This window comes from Myotis brandtii, unplaced genomic scaffold (assembly GCF_000412655.1).
Source record: "Myotis brandtii unplaced genomic scaffold, ASM41265v1 scaffold208, whole genome shotgun sequence".
NCBI classification, from domain to species: Eukaryota; Metazoa; Chordata; class Mammalia; order Chiroptera; family Vespertilionidae; genus Myotis; species Myotis brandtii.
The window spans coordinates 311,117-319,564 of record NW_005357764.1 but is presented as its reverse complement, the minus strand read 5'-3'; positions in this window follow the sequence as shown (position 1 = coordinate 319,564).

Below are 8,448 nucleotides of genomic sequence, written 5' to 3'. Positions count from 1 at the left end.
AAACAAACACCTAAGTGAACAACTTTTCTGGCTGTATTAATGTTCTTACTATATTATTGAAAACCATGCCAATTTCCATGTTTTCTGGTAAAATAAAGCCTTACTGATGTTCTCCAAGCCAGTAACAGAAACACATCTTATCTTTCATTTTGCACCATGCCCCCAAGTCCGGTTCAGGACTCAGCGTTTCAGTTAGTGTATCTCTGCTCTTCCCTCACCACCTTGTATGTTGACCCTGCGATTGCCAACTAACTGGTTTCCTGCGAGTTCCCACCTCCACTCAACCCATCCTGCTCACCACCACAAGAGTAGTCTTCCCCAAATACCCCCAGACCCAAGAGTGAAATGTGAAAGTGGAATTGACCACAAGGAGTAACTGAGTTGGTTAGAAGGTAAGTGGTAGAGGTGGAGAGTGCTAGGATTCAGAGGGCTTCAGAGATGTTGGAAGTGGGATGATCCTAGCATTGGGAGGAAGTGGGGCTTGACACAAACCTTGAAGAAATAGGGAGAAATTACCGAGAAGAGAAGGGGCAAGGGAGCCTTCCTTTTAGGGAACGGTGACCAAAGACTCAACAGTGTTTTGGAGCGTAGCTGGGGCAGCACTTTGGCTGGCAAGGAGGACTGTGGGAGATGAATCTGAAAAGTAGGTTGGGATTTGCTTGGGGCTGGCCCTGATGATCAGCTTAGACATGTTTGTCCTGTAGGTTTGGGAAGCTGCGACAGGTGTTTGGGCAGGACAGTGATAGTATCATCTAGAAAGACTCATTGCCTGGAAATATATAGGGCAGGCTGGGTGGGATGGGATAGTTGAGGTAGAGAAATTGGTTAGGAGGCAGGTGCTGTAATCAAGGTGTGTGAAAGGACTTGATTAGATGCAGGCAATGGAGAAAGAGGAGAGGTATATGAGAGACACTGGAGAGGAAGTATTTGTAGGGTTTGGAAATTAAATGGGTATGAAGGAGCAGATTAAAGTGACTCAAAGATTTAAAGTATGAAGACCAGCAGAAGCAGAGCAGCCAGGGGAGGAACCCCATTACATGTGCATGTGATGAATTTTTAAATGTGATGTTTGAAATGATTGCAATTCATTTTATTGAAAATGTCACGTAGGTAGTTTGGGATGCAGGGTTAGGGGTCTGGAGAGAGTCCTGGCTAGAAGTGTAGATTTAGGAATCTTATTAATCGAGAGCTATTTAAAGCCTTCAAAATGAATGAGATCATTCACCAAGGACTAGACCTAGGAAAGTACTCATATTTCTGAGATGTGAAACAAAAGGAGAGAGCAAGGACAAAGATTAGAGGTAGGTGGGCCCCAGGTGAGTGTTGCCTTCTGAAGGAAAAAAAGGAGACACTGGCAGAGAGGAGGATGGCACAAGTCAAAGCAAATGAAATCTGCAAAGCCCATACTTGGCTTTTAAAAGAACAGCCACGTTACAGATGATTTAGGAGAGAATGTGCTGTGTGAGAGCAGAGGCAGCAATCATAAAAATTCATGATAGAGGGAGTTTAAGTGAGGAGGATATGACTAGGGATGGTGCTGAAGGAAGGTTCATTAATAATTTTATGACATTAATCCAGTCTCTCTAACAAGATTGGAAGCCTCCAAAATGTTTCCTCATTGTGCCTTGCAAAGTGTTCAGGGCTGAAGCAACACTCAATTACTACTTGTGGACTGATCAGCATAAACCAGAGTGGAGACTGAGATACAGTGGAGATGTGTGCTGACTAGAGACAACACTGTTTTGGAGCTGTGTGCTTTGCTATTAAGCTAAGCAGTGATTTGATTAATAATAATAATAATAATAATAATAAAGCTCTTCATGAAGGAAAATTTGACTGAATAGACATGCCTGGATCAGAGTCACTGCAAGAAATCAAATAGCCAATCTGATGAAATAAGACTTTGGCAACCCTGTTCCTTATATTGTGTTGCTCTAGGGAAGAAGAGAATAATAACAAATATTTTTGAGTACTTGTCCCAGGCATTGTTCTAAGTACCAGTTGATTTAATCTTCACAATGACCTTAAAGGTAAGTATTATCATGATATCCATTATACCGATAAAGAAACTGAGGCCAAGCAAAGTAGTGGCAAATTTAGCCTAAGGACACAGCAAATTAGTGGCAAATTTAGAATTTGATGGTTGGCTCCTAAGTCTATGTTCCTAACTACTTTACCATTCTCCAAATTCTGACATTTTCTATTTTATGGTACAAACAGCTTCTTTGTGTTGGATGACAAATATGAGTAACTGTTAGCAAATCTCAAGTGTGTCCTTTCTTGGCGGCTGTGTAAATAAATTCCCCCTTATCCAGCACCTGTTCTCTCAATTGTGTTCAGAAGGAAATCCTCTTTCTTACTCATTTGTATTTCAGTGATTCTTTGGCAAAAGTATTTCACAACCTAAAAAAAAACCCTACTACGACAAAGGATGTCTTCACATTTCCATGAATAATTCCAAGATTGGGTCTGAGTTGTCAGATTTCTCCCTTCTCTCAGTTTTGACCAGTTTCCTTCCACTTGGCTTTAGAAATGGTGTTTGAGAAATCTTTTTAAAAAGGAATTTAATCTGATGACCATTGTAATTTTATTTGTTTATTTTTCCAGCTTTATTGAAGAAGAGTTGACATAGAGCATTGTGTGAGTTTAAGGTGTAGATGCGATGATTTAATATACATAGGTGTTATGAAATGATTCTCAGAATACCAGTAAGGTTCGTTAGCACATCCATCTCCTTACAAAAGTACATTTGTGTGTGTGCACGCGCGTGTGCCCGCATGTGGTGAGAGAATTTAAGACTTCACTCTTAGTGACTTTGAAGTAGTAATACAGTATTGTTAATATAGACACCATGCTGAATATTAGATCCCCAGAACTTACTCATCTCATAGCTAGAAGTTTGTAGCTATGACCTTTGACCAAAAGGTAATTTTTTTTTTTTTATCAAAAGAATAGTGAAGGATTCTATATCTATCTAGGATTTCAATTGGGGAGATCATACATTTGGACTCTATAGCTGTATGCCCAAAAAGACAGAGGGTTCTGAGCGTCTATTTTATGCTTATTTTCTTACAACAATAGGTAGACCAAGAAATGACTCTTTTGACTGCTTCCAGTCCTAAGTGCATTATTCAGAAATAATTCAGAGAAATTTAGATTCCATTAATGTGAAGTTTGTATTTTGTCCTTGTAGCCTGTCAAAGTTTATCTTTATAGACTGGGCTGTAGGAGGCATAATAGTAATAAAAATTCGTGTTAAAGATAACTCTCTAGAACTTTTTGAAGCTACAGTAAATTCTTACCAAATGCTCTTAAATATCTGATTCAGTGTTTGAAATTTAGTTCATTCCATTTAAGAAAAACAACTGTGATTTGAGTTGCTGCTACCACTTTATGGAATGATTAGTACACAAAACAAACTTATTTCCAATGGAATTTGCTTGTGGAGTTACCCAAGCAGAGCATCATGCCTGATATAAGGAAGTATTTGGCCCACTGTTATCTACTGCAGTACACATACAATTAAATTCTGTTGACCAGATCATTGCCCAACAGAAAAGTATCTTTTATCTTCAAGACCTTTTAAAATGTCTTGTTTGTTTGTTTTTATTGCCAAGTGTATGCCTTTCTAGAAGAATCGTATAAGACAGATCCTCTTAATAAACATACCACACCCACTGTGCCTACATGGGTCAACGTGTTACTGTGCTTCCGATTGGTCTGTGTGCATAGTTTTCTCATTCTACCTCATCAACACATATATTTATCATTTCTGTTTGCCCATGTACTTCCAATCTTAAAGGATGATCAACAAGTAACATCTACATGCTAAAGTTTTGCAATGAACATTGTCAAGTTTCACATGTACTTAAGATTTTTCGAAAATTTCTAAAAACACAAAATATTTGACAAGCAGTGCTAAGTAATAGATAGATAACATAAACACTCAGTTGCCTGACAAGCAGAATCCCCCCACTCCAAGTTTCTAAATTTTATACCAGAGTGATTTTAAACACATGTGGTTATAAGCTTATCAGATTTCCAAAAATGAACCTTCCATAGAAATCACACTGGGCCCCTCAGCTGTGTTTTCTTCCATTATTTATTGACAAATTGAAAACAAATGTTCTTTAAGGAAAAGCACGCTGAACTGAAAGCAGCTGTCAGGATGCCCGTTTTCCCAGAATTCCTCTGTGATGCAGGCGTGCAGCAAGCCAGAGACCGCGTCTGAGGAAATCACGCCGTGCTTAATGGTGTCGGTTCAGAGATAGGAGTGCTAATGTCTGTTGCAACAGGAACTAAATGGTTTATTTAATGCAGTGAAGGTTACGATTAAATAAGCAAGTAATACGTGGCAAATGCGGACATTTTCATTTTGGGAGTCTTAATGGTGAATATACTTTGAAAAAAGAAGATACTTTTTCAAAACTCACTGGGAGGGATTTAATTAATATTATAGAACTGGTTGTGGACACTCCCCTTCTACAGCTCCTGAAGGTTATTGAATAGCCTACAGATATTGAATGCTTGATCATAAAACAAGGTCATAGGAAAAAAGCTCAGAAAACATGTGTGTAAAATATTGGATGGCTTATTCTAAACAAAAAAATTCTCTTACGCATAAAACATTTTGCTTAATATAGAAAAAAGCATCTTAAACGAATAGGCTTATTTTAAAAGTTGAACATTTCGTCTAAGATGCTATGCAAAAAATATTTTCAACTTAAAAAAGCATCATCCTTTCTGGATGTGATACCTTGAGAAGGAGATACCCTTACCCTAAAAGAGAGAGAATGAATTTTTCAGAAATGTCAGTATCCTAAAAGACAAAGAAAGGCTAAGGGAATTATCAAAAGTAAAAGACACTAAAGGGACATGACCACTAAATGCAATACCTGACCTTAGACTGAATTCAGTTGAGAAGAAAATAATGTTATTGGGGCAAGTGACAAATGTGGAACACAGATGGTAAGTTGGATAGAAGCATTGAATCAATGTTACATTTACTGAAGGTGATAACGGTGCTATGATTATGTAAGGAAATACCTTTATTCTTAGGCAACACCCACTGAAGCACCTGGGGCAAAGGGCCACGATGTAATCCATGGAGTCTCAAATGGTTCAGAATGACAAAGAAAACACAGCACAATGTTAACAATGGAAGAGTCTGGGTAAAGGTAGATGGGTGCTCTTTGTATTATTGCAATTTCTCAGTCTGAATTTATTTACAAATACAAGTAAGAAATTAAATTTTAAAAAATCCCCTTATTTGAAAATGATTTCTGAGGAACATGAACTCCGTTTAGATAGATGCTGTTGTAGAAATCGCTTGCCCACCACCGCTAGGTGTTATGGCACATTGGTTAAATGAATCCATGCCTGAAGGAAAAAAATCCAATGGACATGTTGAATTACTTTAAATTTTGTTTTTTAATTCCATGGCAACTGACATAAAAAAATAAGCAGGGCCCATTGACTCAGTCTTTCAGGGACCGAAGAGCTTAGTGTGTAGCATTTTGCTGCACCACAACTTTTCAGGGCTCTTGCTTTCACAGTCTCACTCAGCTGCCGTCCAGTCCGGAAGGAGCCTTGAGGCCCTCAGGCTTCTCTGCAGGACACATATGTAGTTCTTCCTCTATGGCCTCATTGTGTTCACAATTTTATTAAAAAGTGTTTGATGCAACATATTTCATGAGAGCAAATTTTTCGTATTTTTATTTTACATTGGACTTACCACCTGAAAAACCCAACGTCCTTCTCATAACTCTCTTCTCTGGAAGGTATGCAGACACTGTAGTCCCAGCTTCCTGCTTTGTCCTTAACTGATGGTGCCATGTCATCTCCTCCCCATTTCCTTCTTGTTGTTTTTGGTTTGTGTGTTTGTGGTAAAATCACTCTAAAGATCCAAATACGTTAAAAGGACTATACAGTCTATACAACCTGCTTGTAGTGAGTGATGAAAGGGCTGAGGAATGGGAAAAGATTGTTGGCTTGGACCACGTGACTTATTTCTTTTACATGATTGGATGGGCAGGCAGTTATGACATGGTCTCTTCTAGAACTCACCACAGAAAGGGTGGCATGCAGACTAGTGGGGTCAGCCCGATGTATTCAATAGGAATCTGCAGTTTAACAAGGACCCTAGGTCTTCCACATGGAGGAAAAGGTTGCGGAATGGATAAAACGTAGAGAGTCTAAAACAGATGCTCCTGAGAATCCAGAGGACACAGCGAGCTGCACTGCTTCCGGCCGCCTTGCTGCTAGGACCACTCTGAGAGAATGAGAGTCGTGGCTGTTGTCTCTCCTTCATAGAACCCCTCTCTGATTGTTTACTCTCATTTTCCCCCTTTTAAGACTTGCCAATCCTTTTCTTTTTTCTCATGAATTAGTTTTGTGTTGCTTATTCTCATCACACTGGCATGTTTTTCTTAGACACAGTTATCTTGGATGTTTTTTCGTTACCTGCCCACAGAGTGACCTCATGCTATTTCTTTTCCATTGTGGTCAGAAAACATCTGCCGTAAGATTTCAACCCTTTGAAATTCATTGAGTTATATATTATAATCAGCACATGGTCTATCTGGGTGACCATTCTATGTGCCTGGAAAACAAATGTGTATTCCGCAGTCGTTGGGTATAGTGCTCAGCAAATGTTAATTAGGTTAATCAGATTGATTGTGTTATTTAGATAATTTACGTTCATTCACCATGACTTTTTAATACGTGTTCTATTAAGTACACTGTCTCCAAGTACAGCCACATTCTGAGTTCCTGGGGTTAGGGCTTCAAGTTTGGGAGGACGTAATTCAGTCCCTACCAGCTGTTACAGACAACGCTTCGCAGACATTGTGCAGTTCTCGTGCAAAGATGTGATTTCCCTGGGAAACTCTCGGAGTGTGGAATTGCCAGGTCACAGGACAGAGTGCCATTGAAGGATGAGGATGAAGTTTATACAGTGAAAATCTGAAAAATTGCAATGATTAATGGTAGCCTTTTTCAAAAGATAACTCTATAGCATATACAACTATAATTTTGACAACATTTTCTTGAGACAGGTATTATCATTATTCCCATTTTGCTGATAAGGAAACTGAGACTTAACTATTACTCTTTCTAAGGGCCCAGAGGAGCCAGACAGAGTTCTGACTGAGGTCTGTTTAATTCCAAGCCTGTGCTTTTTATACATGATAGCAGCCTCTGATGTAGCTTCGTTTGGAAAACACAAACGCACACAGATGTACACAGATGCACACACAGACACACATCCACGCGCGCACACACAGACGCATATGCACACACATGCGCACACGCACACCCTCCCCACATTTAGGAAGTGATGCCTGAGCACAATTGGCCACCAGTTCAAAAGCCCATTCATCAGGCTGCACTGGATGTGGCTGGAACATGAATGACAACAGTATGTGAGAATAGCCCAGGAAAAGAAAGAGGTACAAATTCCCTGAAAAAACAACTTCCAGAAAGGCACATCTGTGTCCATGCATAAAAATAGAAACGCACAGAAACACCATGGCCGGGGAGCCTTTGCTTCAGGAGCAGAGGCACGACATCCTGTGAGGCCAAGAAACGGTGGTGGAAGTGCCTGCGAACAATGGCCACAGATGCCAGCCGAGCAGGGGAACCGTGTGTGACCCTCCGGCTGAGGGACATGCGCAGGAAGGAAGCACAGGCCCAGATCCAGCCCTGGGAGCATGAGACGCTCTCCTAAGTGCAGGTGCCCAGCAGCGCCTGGTACATAGGCAGTGCCTGGTACATAGGCAGCGCCTGGTACATAGGCAGCGCCTGGTACATAGGCAGTGCCTGGTACATAGGCAGCGCCTGGTACATAGGCAGCGCTCGGTACAGGCGGTTTATTATCACTGGTTATTCTCTTCACGTGGCCCGTTTCCCCCAGACACACAGGTAGAAATAGCAAGCTTGGGAGGAGGAGGTAAGAATTAGATCAGTCAGCCTTCCGTTCATCTCATAACTGACCTTTAAATAACACGCGTGCAGATCGGTCCGGGACAGCATTTGGGTAGGAAATGTGGGTGGGATTCCTTTTTGGCTTTTATCACAGGAAAAATGAGCATGTGTTTAATTGTCTTTTTGCATAAGACCAGCTGGAAAGGGAGCTTGGACTTCCCCTGAAGCATAAGCAGTCGTGGTTTCAGGAAAAGGAAGACCCAGTTCGTAGCGCAGGGATGCTCACTATACAGGCCAAGTGATTTGAAAAGACTTTTACTCCTTTTTTTCTTATTTTAAAAAATGATAGGGATGACATTGATTGATAAAATGATATAGATTTTTACTCCTTTTTTTTCTCTCCCTCTTCCCACCCCTTCTGCCCAGCTGGAATCTCTTCCCTCGAATAGTCCTAAGGAATCTCAGAATCCGAGGTAGGCATGCTCCGGATGCTGAAGCCGACTTTGTGCCCAGGAGTAGGCATTC